A 14,903-nucleotide genomic window follows, 5' to 3' on the forward strand; every position below is an offset into this window, starting at 1 on the left:
TTTCTTCCTTCCATCTTGGCAACAACCCACTCTCTCTCTGTCTGTCTCTGCCTCTCTCTGTCTGTCTCTATCTGTATATGTTTCTGCCTTTCTCCATCTCTGTCTCTCTCTCTCTCTCTCTCTCTCAGTGTCTTCCATGTAACTCTTGTTTGTGAAATTAAGTATTATTATGAAGCAATATGAAGTATTATGATATAACATTAGCCAATTCTTTAGATGAATTTGTAACCAGAATTTTTTTTTCTGCTCATGGTCCACATTTACCATATTCTTCGGCTTCACTTTGTACCCTTCTGAAGGAAAATGGTTTCCGTTAGTAGAATGAACAATGGCAGGATTTGCTTATGATAAGAGAATATATTGTATAATTGTTTTGTTTTTTTTATAATTGATTTCTGGCTGAGTTTTATGTCTATATTTTTGACTGGAAGAAACTAAAAACCTTTTTTCTAATAAAAGTAGAAAATACTATCCTGTGTGTGCGTGTGCGTGTGTGTGTGTGTGTGTGTGTTTGGAACGAGAGTGCCATGGGCAAATCAAAATTAGTTAAAAGCACACAGTACTGTACATGCTCGCTCACACCCACACACATAACCACCACTCACAGACACATTTTGCTGTTGTGAAATGGAATTTGTATTTTTGACATGATACTCAACACACACACACACACACACACACACACACACACACACACAGAGTTTTGCTATCGACTTTTTTGGTGTGTAGGCGAATATGCTGGAGCTTTATGACAGTTGAAATTGATTCTGATTGTTTTGCATATACATTGCCACAGACCCTAATACACACACACATACACACACACGTACACACAAGCACATACACACACGCATACACATACACACACGCATACACATACACACACTAGTCACACACGCACCCTGATGTTTGGCAGTGTATACATATCCAGTAAGAAACGACGATACATGTGTATCCAACAGCCCTCTTGTTATACAGAACTCCGGGGGCACTGGGCAAGCGAGGAGGCGGGGAGCGGGAGATGCGTTACAGCCAAACGGACGAAACTCAGTCAGAAAAGCAGTGTGATAAATCCTGCGTCCGATAAACTGAGTTGACAGCAAGGTTGCTCGGCGTTCTTTGATCATCGCTTCCCAAAGGCCTGACAAAACATCGGACCTGCGATCATCCAACACGCGCTACTTCTGATAGGAACGTATTTATCGCAAGTGTTGAGTGTGCTACGTCTAAGGTTGGCTCGTTCTGAAAGGTGAGTGTGCACTCTTCTGATTTAAGAAAGAAGAGAGGGAGAGAATCTCACACACACGCACGCGCACACACGCACACACACACACACACACACACACACACACATGTAACATCCCAATCGACCACAAATCGGGGAAGCCATTATAATTACCACAACTTACAACACTGTTTAAACACACATACTGACATAGTATGCCCTGACCAAAACGCATGCAAGACTAAGACACCTGCGAAACGAAGATATTTCAAATATTCAAAGAAATTTTTATCCTTTTGCCCCATTTCGGGTGTGGAGGATACAATAACAATACTCCTTGAATCACGGCTAAAGTCCAACGCCGATGTCTTCGGAAACACGCAAAAACGCATACCCACGCAAGCACACACACACACACACGCCCGGCGCTAATGATGGTTTGCAACAAAGCAAATCAAACTTAAACATACTGGCAAGTATGTTTTAGATGTTACCACAAAGTTACACAATCTTTCCAAGACACTGCCACAACCATCCAACGAGCCGGGCCAAGTTGTTGGGTAAACTTCTCAAGTCGCTTCACGGACTCTGTGGCTATCAAAATAATTTGGTTCTCCATTATTTTATCGCTAATTCATTTGTCGCTGCTTCTTTTCAGCGGAGATCATCAAAGTGCAGACAAAGCAGATTAAAGCCGGTTGCCTTTCTTCATCATCTTCTGGTTTAACAAAAAAAAAAAAAAAAAAAAAAAAAAAAAAAAACAACAACTAGCAGCAAATCAAGGGACCAACCAAAAGGACATATTGCAAGCAACAACAACAAGAAGAAAACAAATGTTTAAAAAAAAAATAATGGTGTAAGACAAAGAAACAAACAACTGCAGAAAACAACAACAACAACAACAACACACACACACACACACACACACACACACACACACACACACACAAAACAAACAAAAAAAAAAAAAACCCTAAACGAAAACAGTGCAGAAGGCCAGTCTGGCAAGAGGCCATGGATGACTGGCTGGAAGCCACAGTGCTCATCCCAGTGTTCATCATTTCATTGCCTCGTGTCGCCGTCATACAGCAACCCAGCAAACGTTTAAAAAAATAAATAAAAAAGTGTGCGTGTAAAAGGGGTAGGTGGGGGATGGGTGGGTGAAAGGGTACAGACTTTCTGGGGCGAAAGTATGAATACGGAATGTTCAGGAAAAAGGCATATCCGGGATTAGGTAGAAAGATGGGATGTCTGTGAGGAAAACGGTATAAAGATGGGATGTCTGTAAGGAAAACGGTATAAAGATGGAATGCCCGTCGGTGAGGAAAATGGTACAACGATGGAATGTGCGAGGGGGAAAGGTATAAAGATGGAATATTCATGAGGAAAAGGGTATAAAGGTGGAACGTCCGTCGGTGAGGTAAATAGATTAAAGATGGAATGTTTGTGAGGAAAAAAGTACAAAGATGGAATGTCTGTGAGGAAAAAGGCCAGTATAAAGATAGAATGTCTATGAGGAAAAGGGTATAAAGATGGAATGTCCATGAGGAAAAGGGTATAAATATGGAATGTCTGTGAAGGAAAAGGTAAAATGATGGAATGTTCACGAGGAAAAGATATAAAGATGGAATGTCCATGAGGAAAAGGGTATAAAGGTGGAATGTCTGTAAGGAAAAGGGTATAAAGTTGGAATGTCTACGTCTGTGAGGAAAAGGGTCTAAAGAAGGTATGCCTGTGAAGAAAAAGGTACACAGATGGAACGCCCGGGGGAAAGATGGAATGGTAGATGTTGACGTTAGATGATGATATTGACAACTTGACACTATTAGATGATGACGATGATGATGATGGTGGTGGTGGTGTGATGATATTGATGGTGATAATGATCATGATGATGATCACGATGATGATCATGATGATGGTGATCATGACGACAATGATGGTAACTGAAACAGCATAAACATAACATTGTGATTTCGCACAGCTGCACAGTTATCATCAGACGAATATCTCGAACCCCACGCCTTCAGAATGGACTCAGTCGTAGGCTACATACCAACCACTGAGCCACCACCGACCGCAGCAGTCAGTTCACGCATGGCTTGAGAAGCGATGAGGAATTCCTCAATCATCCCCAGCACTGCCAGCTCCGCTTCAGAGCAACCCATAGGTACCGTGCTCAGTCAGTGCGCCCACCATGCTTCCATCAGATCCCCGTGCCAAAAATGCAATCGGCGTATCACAACAGGCGTCAGTACAGGGGCTGGCACCTCTGCCAGCTGTAGTTGTATGATAGAGGGGGAGGAAAGCAGACAGACAGAGCGGGGTTCCTTCCTTTCACGATACACGTCGCTCAAAGTGAGAGCTGTGAGGTCATGGTTTCTCCACTGCAGTGGGAAGTCATTTACAGCTTAATCTTCTCAGTGTGAAGGACTATGACTCTCAAACAAGGAGGCAAGGTTGCCCTTAGTGCTGCAACCTTAGGGGCTGGTTGGTTGGCCTTTGGGAACCATCCCAACGCCGACTGTCCTAAAACGCCTCTTGGCTGAGAGAGTGGGGATTTAACTCTCCATACGAACGGCGAAAGAGACGACGTTAACAGCGTTTCACCCCAGTTACCATCATCAAAATATTGCAAGAGGAAAGCTCTTATACTGAAGAGGTGAATGTTGACAAAGAATACCACAATTCTTACGACGGAAGCTAAAGGTTGGGCCATTCAGACACCCACTGGACATCCGAGGGGTCTGTGTAGAGGAGAAGAGAGGACTGGCCGTACTGAGTGAGTTAACTTGCGCAAGACACTCTCCACTCATTCCCCTCTGCTGTTTTGGTGTTAACACGGTCACACGACTGACTATCATACGCGTGGCTCCAAATCTTCTGTTTCTATTCCCTCACTGCCTTGGGGGAGGGGGAGGGGGGGCGAGGGGGAGAGGAAGGACGCGAAAAAAAAAAAAAATCACAGTTTTCTCGGAAACTGCTCTGAAGATTATTCCTGACATGACAGCATCTTTGGCTGTTAAAAGTGAAGGATCTCTTCAGGTCTTGAAGACATCCGCGTCTGCACGGCAGGATCGTACACTGGGTAAAAGGCAATTGTGATTATGACATATGCACTGGGAGGGCCGGGGGGTGGGGAGGGGATTGAGGGGGCGGAGGAAATGATAATAAATGCTGTTACCGGTTTCAACATTTGTTTGCTTTAGATTTGTTCTGTTGTTGTTGTTGTTGTTTTTCATGATACCTGTGGTATATAAATAGGTGCAAATCAGACTGGCAGAGAGAGAGAGAGACAGAGACAGACAGACAGGCAGAGACAGAGACAGAGAGAGGCAGAGAGACAGAGAGAAACTGAAACTGAAGAAAAGGTTTTACTGCCGTTGACATTACAGTCCCATTGGCATGGGACACCTCAGAATAATCGTCCAGCAACATACAAACAAACAAAACAAAAACAGCATGAATACATGAATCATAGCGTTTAGGTTGGATGGTCGACTCAAAGAAGCCGACACTTGTATATTTTTGTAATATGCACGGAGAAAGTCCAAATTGACTGAGAGAGAGAGAGAGAGAGAGAGAGAGAGAGAGAGAGAGAGAGAGAGAGAGGAAGACAGGTAGAAAGACAGAAAGGAGAGAGACAGACAGACAGAGGGAAGAGAGACAAAGACAGACAGACAGACAGACGGACGGACGAACGTACGGACAGACGCACAGAAAGACAGACAGTTGGAAATTCAGTTACATTCACAAATCCAAAGAACAACAACAACAACAAAATAATAATAATAAATAAATTTTAAAAAAATTGGGAGATTTTCCACCTGTCACAGTTCAGCACAAAAAAGGCACTGAAAAAAAACCCCAACCAAACAAACAAAAAACAACAATCGAAAAACAACATTTTATTGCAGAACACGCAGCCAGATACCCTGCCGGCCTAAACCGAAACGAATACTCTTATCACTGATTTCCTACCAGTCTGGGGTACAAGATGTTACGATTTCCCAGAAAGACATAACGCGGGCTATAAATATATATAACCCAGCAACTGAAGCCATGGGACACGCTGAATGCAAACAGCGTTCTACGGGGTGTGGGTGTGGTGTGTGTGAGGGTTGGGGGGTGAGGGTGGAGGGAACAGCAGCCGTGTTTTTGGCATGATCGCAACAAAGTTGGCATCAAGCCCTAGTAATTTTTTTCGGTTTTCCACTGAGAAGACACCCACCCCCCTCCCCCACCGTCCCCAACCTCACCCCTCTCGATACATGTCTGTTTGTTGTTGTTGTTGTTGTTTTTATATCTGTGTCGCTGATTGTGTGTGTGTTTTTCTGTTTGTCTGTCTGATCGTTCCATCATTAAACAAAATTCTCTCCCCACCCCCACCCCCGCCTCCCCCTTCCCCCGCGCCCTCCTTTGATCTCTCCCTCCATTTTTCTCACACTTGTAGTCCCCTCGTTAGTTAACGTGTATGCCCCCGAAAACGGAGTATGGCTGCCTACATGGCGGGGGTAAAACGGTCATACACGTAAAAAAAACCTACTCGTGTACATACGAGTGACCGTGGGAGCTGCAGCCCACGAACGAACGAAGAAGTTAACGTGTATCATCAGTCCAGGACGTGCACTGACTAAATGAAATTAAAACACACACACACACACACACACACACACACACACACACACAACACACACACACACACACACACAGCAACAACAACAACAAAGAATAAGAACAGCAAAACGTTGCTAAGTATGGTTTCACACAGTCAAGGTGTGCTGGCAACACGATCACCAACAATCCGGAAAGGAAAGGACTTCCGGGATATGACGTATGTTCGGAACTTTTGAGGACAGTACCAGATTGACCTGGACGGAAACGCCACACAGAGAGAGAGAGAGAGGGAGAGACAGACAGACAGACAGACAGACACAGAGAGAGAGAGAGAGAGAGAGAGAGAGAGAGAAACAGGGAGAGAGAGAGAGAACGCCAAAGACCATAAACTCAGTCATAGTCCTCCACGAAAGAGAGAGACAGAGACAGAGTGAGAGAGATATACAAAGACAGGGACAGACAGAGACCGAGAGGGGGGGGGGTAGGAGAGCGTGTGTGTGGGATGGGGAAGACGAGGAACCACCGAGGATGAACTGCATCAAGCCAAATGGATGACGTCAGGATGGAAATGACTTGTACAGACTGTCCACTCTCCACACCGACAGAACAAGAGGGGTCGTGTGTGTGTGTGTGTGTGTGTGTGTGTGTGTGTGTGTGTGTGTGTGCGTGTGTCTGTTTAGTGTGTGTGTGTGTGTGTGTGTGCGTGCGTGCGCATGTGTATATTTATGTGCGTGCGCGCGCATGTGTATGCGTGCGTGCTTGTGTGTGTGTGTGTTTAGTGTGTGTGTGTGTGCGTGTGCGTGCGCGCATGTGTATGCGTGCGTGCTTGTGTGTGTGTGTGTGTGTGTGTGTGTTCACGCTGTCACACCTCAGTGAGCACCACAGCGGACATTCCATCGACTGCAGTCAGTCTGCGTCAGTTGCTTCGCCCACAGCTGGACTGGAAATTCCCTGGACGGCCTGTACCAGCCTGACTCGTAGGAAATGAAGCACTTGTGTTTGCCACTCACTGCAAGACGTTTCATCAAGAGGGACTGAAGTGTCCTCTCACTTGAGGTGATACCATAGACATACATAGTGTGTAAACATATATCTCAGTGGATGATACACTAACGTAGCCTGCTACTCATATGAAAGCCTGTAGATTTTCATCAGCGTGGGAGTGGCATGTGTATGTATGTATGTATGTATGCATGCATGCTTGTATGATAGTCGCCGTGTCCGACTATGACTTTCACAACAGCAGAGGAGACAACTGCTGTCCCGGCTATTACCGGCTATTTGGGGGCCTGGACAGGGACATGAGGACAGTCGGTGTTGGGGATGGTCCCTAAGGGCCAATACTGTACAAGTTATAACAGCTGGTCACAGTACAAATCAGTTTTACCAGATTTTCTCCTCACGATCGTAGGGGCACCACGGAGAGAGAGAGAGAGAGAGAGAGAGAGAGAGAGAGAGAGAGAGAGAGAGACATAGGCAGGGATAGTTTCTGTCAAGAAAACACACAGCAACAAAAAACAACAACAAAAAAACAAACAAAAAACAACAAAACAAAACAAACAAATTTTAAAAAGCAACAACCGGTCATACACGTAAAATGTTACATGTGTGGTCTGTGTGTATGTGTGCGTGTCTGCAATCTGATTGAATGAAACAGGAAACGAATGATGTGCGCCGACGAAGTGGCAGCCGTCAGTCGGCGCTACCCAGGAAGGCAGCCTGTTGTGCAAATGACCCCGTACGAGTTTGTAAAGCGCTTAGAGCTTGGTCTCCGACCGAGGATAGGCGCTATATAAGTATCCATATCAATACCGATCATGATATATGTCGCGCCCCGACCCTCCTGGGACGGGACCTACCTTCTCACACAGAAGGAATCAGGAACTTGAAAGGGTAAATAAAGTTTTATTATACGACAAACGATTGCAAATGCAAACAAATGACAATAAAGAAAACCCCCCGCAAACAAAAAGTATACTGTCACAAACTACGGCATACAACCCTCATGCAATCAAAGCACACACATGCACGCGCACACACACATACACACACACATATTCATGATCACACACACACACACACACACACACACACACACACACACACACACACTTGGATCCCGAGTGATGACTAATGATGAAAGTCGATGTCCCTTTTGAGAACGTGAGGGAAAGAAGGGGAGGGGACAAACACAAATCTTGACCTCTTCCACCTACCCCTACTGCAAACGGTGAGCGGCACTGTTGAGGGGGCTGGCGGAAAATGGAGTGATGAAGTTCGACACAAGATGATAAACGACGATGCTGCGACGAGGGACGACGAGGGACGACGATGAGAAGATGGACGAACGGGTGATGTTCGGGAAGGGTCAAAGGACGCAACTGGACTGGGAAAAGGGAAACAAGGGAAAAGGGACGAAAGGGAATAGCTGGGCTGTAACGTCCACGCTCAACCCAGGACGCTATTGGAGTCTGGCGAAGGGACGCTGCCAGTCTGTCGTCCCAGCGGACTCAGGCGGGAAGGAAGATACCAAGAACAGGAACAGGAACAGGAGCAGGAACAGGAACAGGCCTAAAAGGCCAATATTACTATGACAGTAACATCACAAACTAGAATAAACATCAGAATAACGATTTTAAGACTTAATTCAATTACGTAATAAGAAAATCTGCTTTAATCACTGCACTTGGCAAACACGGCTCAGTTCCAATAAGTGGTTTATATAAAACCCAACCAAATGCAAAACAATAACTACTACTACCACTACCACTTCTACTGGCACTACCCCCACCATTACTTGGAAAATGAACTTATCCGAGACCTATTACGATACGGGAAAAATTACAACAATGAATTTTACTCAAAATCCCCCATAATACTAGGACGAGTAATGATTTAATACAGTGCAGCAAGAAAATCAATCAACCACGTGTAACATCAAACAAGCTAGCCAACCACTTTTACACTTTACAGAATCATTTCGAAAGAGGCCCCTTCCCATATCCAATGTAACATTCACACAGACACACACACACACAAAAACGAGAACATTTAAACGTTTAACTGAAGATAAATACTGGCTACTCACATGGAACAACTTGTTCCCCTGGTGGACTTGGCTAGTCAGGAAAACCCAACTTCAACACACACAGGTGTTATACACAACTGGGCAATACATATTGCCACACCCAGAACATCCACACGGATGTTACTCTTGAGAGCTCTACCGCGCGTCTGCCTTCCAAAAACCAGTTTTAAAAATTCAGCTGATGCTGCCCTGAGTACAGCTTAATGGAAAAATAAAAACCCAGCACGTGAAAACCCAAGAAATGACACTATATGAAACTCAAGCACAAAAACAACAGGCGTTCGATGTTTATACATTATACAAATCCATCCACACACAGGCACATGAAATAGGAAAAAGATCAAAAGGAAAAAAAAAATGTAATCCATCTCGCGACAATATATATCTATTGACGACTGTTGGCGTGACTGAGAAATCCCTTTTTCCGTCTCTCTCAGTGGCTTTATTTAGGGACTGTTGGCGTCTTCCGTTTCATTCAGTGCTGTTCTATCATAGTTCTGAGTTGTGGTCACAGCAGCACTCCTTGGTCACACCACTGGCCATTGTCATTGTGAGCAGATCGGCACATGATCCTCTTGGGTGACGGGCGCAATAGCCGAATGGTTAAAGCGTTGGACTTTCAATCTGAGGGTCCCGGGTTCGAATCTCGGTTACGGCGCCTGGCGGGTAAAGGGTGGAGATTTTTCCGATCTCCCAGGTCAACATTATGTAGAGACCTGGTAGTACCTGAACCCTCTTGGTGTGTATACGCAAGCAAAAGATCAAATACGCACGTTAAAGATCCTGTAATCCATGTCAGCGTTCGGTGGGTTGTGGAAACAAGTACATATCCAGCATGCACAACCCCGGAAGCGGAGTATGGCTGCCTACATGGCGGGGTAAAAACGGTCATAGACGTAAAAGCCCACTCGTGTATATACGAGTGAACGTGGGAGTTGCAGCCCACGAACACAGAAGAAGATCCTCTTGGGCGAATATTTGTCTTCTCCTCCTCCTCCTCCTCCTTCACGTACGTTCGTACGTGATAATGTACCAATTGTTCTTTTCATTGCTTTGTTACTTTTAATAGACTGTTCCAGCAGTTACTATTCTCATATATTCATTCTAATTATTTCAGCTTATTTCATTTTATTTCTTTATTTTTATGTTTTGTGTCGTTAGATGGGCAGAAATGTAAAAAGGCCTTTACTGCGCATAATTCTTTACCCATTAAAGATTCAATCGATCAATCAATCTTCTTCTTCTTCTTTGACTCTGTGGAGGCTCACTGGGGCACCGTAGGTGCAGTGTAATATGTGTGGTGTGTGTGTGTGTTGGAGCTCATGTACGTTTATATGTATTTGACTGTGCTTTCATATCTGTGAAACTGCATGTTTGGTGCATATCTGTTATGCATATGTGGGTGTATGTGTGAATGTGTGTCTTCATGTTTTACATTTATTTGCTTATTTATCATCATTGTTGTCTTATTTATTTATTTATTTTATTATTATTATTACTACTACCTTTTTATATTGTAATTATTATTTATTTATTTATTTATGTAAGCTTATCTATTATTTATTCACCTTTTTTTTTCTCAAGGCCTGACTAAGCGCGTTGGGTTACGCTGCTGGTCAGGCATCTGCTTGGCAGATGTGGTGTAGCGTATATGGATTTGTCCGAACGCAGTGACGCCTCCTTGAGCTACTGAAACTGAAACTGAAAACTGGGGCGCCGCACTCGGCAGAAGAACTGATCACCAGGTTCCCCCATGTCTGTCAGTTATTTGTCAAAGCCTGGCTCTCAGTCTGCAAACCAGCGGTTTTCCTGTCCGTTCTGCAATGTTGCCGGCCATTCCATCGCCGTTATTTTAAAAAAAAAATTTTATCATCATCATCATCACCATCATCGTTATCGTTATCATCATCATGATTATAATAATAATAATTATTATTATTATTATCATTATTATTATTATTGTTGTTGTTGTTGCTACCATCATCATCATCATTATTTTCATCATCATCATCATCATCATCAACATCATCATCATCATTATTATCATCATCATCATTATCATTATAAGTATCATCATTATCATTATAAGTATCGCTAGTTGTTTGTTTTTTTCGTGTCTTCCCCCTCTGTCTTCGTCCATCAACAGATCATTGGAGGATTTTTTTCAGCAAGACCACTGGATCTTGTTATGTGGCCTCAGTTACCAGCCGTATAGAGCTTTCAGTTCTGAACTGTTCGCCACGGAGAAGGAGAATAGGGATGATGTATTTCTTCACTTCTGTATCGCCAGGAACCATACAAAATGATGTGACTCCAAGCCGACCCTCCCTACCATTGATACCCACCCACCCACCACACCCCTCTCTCACATAATAATAATGATATTTATGTAGCGCTGAATCTTGGGCAGAGACAAATCAAAGCGCTTTCGCACCAGTCATTCACATGCATGCATAACTCTAAAACTAGAGAAACTGAAGACAAGGACGAGGCAGGGAAGGGAGGCTATTTATATGAATGAATGATCTCGAAAATTATATAGTGTCCATCCTTAGTCGGAGTCCAAACTCTGAGCGCTTTACAAATACGGAGTCATTTGCACAACAGGCTGCCTACCTGGGTACAGCCGGCTGAGAGCTGCCATTGGGCGCTCGGCATTCGTTTCAGGACTATATAATTCAGTCAGGTTTCAGGCACGCTCACACACATATTCAGACGCTAGTGTAACGCTCTACGTGTATGGCCGTTTGTTTATTTACCTCGCCATGTACGGAGCCATACTACGTTTTCGGGGGAGGGGGTGCATGCTTGGTATGTTCTTGTCTCCATAACTCACATAACGCTGACGGACATGGATCACAGAATCTTTAACGCCGTGTATATTTGATCTTCTGCGTGCGTATACACACGAAGATGCTTCAGACACAAGCAGGTCTACACATATGTTGACCTGGGAGATCGCGGGAAAAATCTCCACCCTTTACCCAACAGGCACCAACATCACCGAGATTCGAACCCGGGATCCTCAGATTGAAAGTCCAACACTTTAACCACTTGGCTATTGCGCCCATCAACCACTTTAACCACTCAGCTATTGCGCCCTCAACCACTTTAACCACTCAGTCGCCTAATGCGCCCCGTTATATGATCATTATGAACAGTGGCTGCCAGTCTTTCAGTTCCCCACTGATGACAACACCGTTGCTGACAAGGGATCGCTCTGTTGCAGGGTCTTGTCCTGACAGACGCCTGCTATGTGTTGAACTTGCACTACTGCACTGGCTCCAGAAGTAGGACACATTCTTCTTCTTCTCGCTATTATTAGTTCATTGTCTGTTCTCTTCATCCTGAGACTGGTCTAAAACACTCGTATGCATTCACTCTCTCCAGCTCAGCTCAAGGCCAACTATAGTTTTGCCGGCGGTTGCGTCACCACATTTCATGCTGATACGCAGAGAGAGAGAGAGAGAGAGAGAGAGAGCAAGACTGGAGAGAGAGACTGAGCGACTGAGAGAGACAGACAGAGAGACACACAGATATACACGCACATACACAGACACGCACAGACAGACCGTGCAGACACACAAAATACACACTGACACACGTACATAGTCCCTCCAGATCGACTTTAAAAGTTCAGGACCTCCCGGCGATAGACAAGAGTGCCACTGCCGGCCGACATGACTGCCGCGATGTGGTGTGCGACGTAAGTCCCAGTTTGTGCTGGAAGATAGACTGATTACCTTGATGCGGCGGTGAATAACACACACACACACACACACACACACACACACACACATGTATGTGAGTTCTTTGTCTAGCTTACATACCACACCAAACTACAATACAGACCCATAACACACATTTATTCAGTACTTGTTCTGAGCAGAACATTTTTAGTTACACTCGGGCAGTGAGTACAACACCATTCGGACATTCAAGGCCTGACTAAGCGCGTTGGGTTATGCTGCTGGTCATGCATCTGCTTGGCAGATGTGGTGTAGCGTATATGGATTTGTCCGAACGCAGTGACGCTTCCTTGACCTACTGAAACTGAAACTGAACTCGGACAGTCATGTCAGTTCAGGAAATATAGCAGTCAACAACACTGAGTTGCAGTTAACCCTGACAGACCTCCTTTAGGATTCCTAAACACACACACACACACACACACACACACACACGCACGCACGCACGCACACACCACACACACACACCACCACACATACATACACACGCACGTACGCTCGCACACACACACACACACACACCACACACACGTACGCACACACACACATACACATACACGACACCACACACACACACATACACCACATACACACACACACTACACACGCACACACACGCACGCACGCACACACACACACACACACACACACACACACCACACACACACCACACCACACCACACACACACCACACCACACCACACACACACCACATCACACCACACACACACACACACACACACACCACACCACACACACACACCACACACACACACACACACACACACACACACACACACACACACACACACACACCACACCACACACATACACACACACACACCCACACCCACACACAAAAAACCACCCACTGAGTAAGTTACGATAAGAAAAAAAGAAGCTGGGGACACAGCACCGTAACACCACAAACAATACCGGCCACCCTCCCCCATCCCCCACCCCCATCGCCATTCCCCGTCAGCTTGCAGGCACGTGCACAAACACTGCCCCCCCCCCCCCCCACCCCCCCACACTCAACCCCTCCGTCCTCAGTCTTACTTCTCATTAATCACGTGACGTTTTGCCCAGCGGAGCTATGCGGCTGGCACAAGAGAAACGATATAATATAAACAGTGCTCGGATGCCAAAGCACGTAACGGTTGCTTTAAAGTTTTGTTAAATAACCCTCGCTGACTCATCATGGAGCGAACAAAGTAAACTTGCAATCCAAACTCCGCTGTTTGGGTCTTCCCCACTTGTTCTGCTGTTTTGTCGTCAGTGTTCCACCGACGGTGTTAGTTCTCACGGAGGAAGCGGCCCACGAAATCCAACTGAACCTACTTCTTCAAAAGAAATCCAGTCTGATGGGTGCACAAATATATAAGTGCAAGTAATCAACTGAGGCCTGACAGTACTGAGCCGTGTTTGGGTTCTGCTGTTGTCAGGCATCTGCCATGCAGATGTGATGTAGCGTATGACATGGATTTCGTCCGGATGTAGTGATGCCTCTCAGAGAATAAACTACCCCCCCCCCCCCTACACACACACACACCCCCCACCCCCGTGCCCCCCCACCATAACAAAATTAAAAAGGCATTTTCACTGCCAACTTCGCAGTGCTGTCAGTGAGTGAGTGGGGTCAGTGCAGTGTAACACAGACGTTCCTTTGATCTCCCACCGCGACTGAGGCTCATTCCGGGTAGGGGACCGTTTGCAGCTCACCCAGAAGTCACCCGGTGCACCCGTACATGTGTGACCGGGCTACCCAGAGCTGCCAGCACTCAGTCCGCCGAGTTCTGGGCTGGTGACCACTGCTGGTTGTCATACTGCCCAGTTCAAATAAGGAGGGTGCTGTGATGTGACATCCGGCCGGTTCAAGTGTTCTGCAATTCATGGGCTATAACTCTCACTTGTTCTCCTTTTTTTCTTTTTTTTTTAACACAAGGAAAGAAAACTGTCATGAAATAACAATAATTCAGTTTGCTATTATTTTGTTTTACAAAGCTGTTCAGATTTAGATCTAAGGATAACGCCTTGACTGAGATGTCGACGTGTCATTGAAAAAACGTCAAGCAAGAGCATGACGTCACTCCAATGATGACGCGGTGTCTTGTTTCCGGCGTGGCCGTTTCCGTTCTCGCTCCTGGCCCAGCCAGTGCTGTGGAGTGTTATGGTAGGCCTACTGTAAACTACCTCGGGTTGGGAGCGCCCACCCCTATACAAC

Source organism: Babylonia areolata, chromosome 11, assembly GCF_041734735.1.
Source record: "Babylonia areolata isolate BAREFJ2019XMU chromosome 11, ASM4173473v1, whole genome shotgun sequence".
Taxonomy (NCBI): Eukaryota; Metazoa; Mollusca; class Gastropoda; order Neogastropoda; family Buccinidae; genus Babylonia; species Babylonia areolata.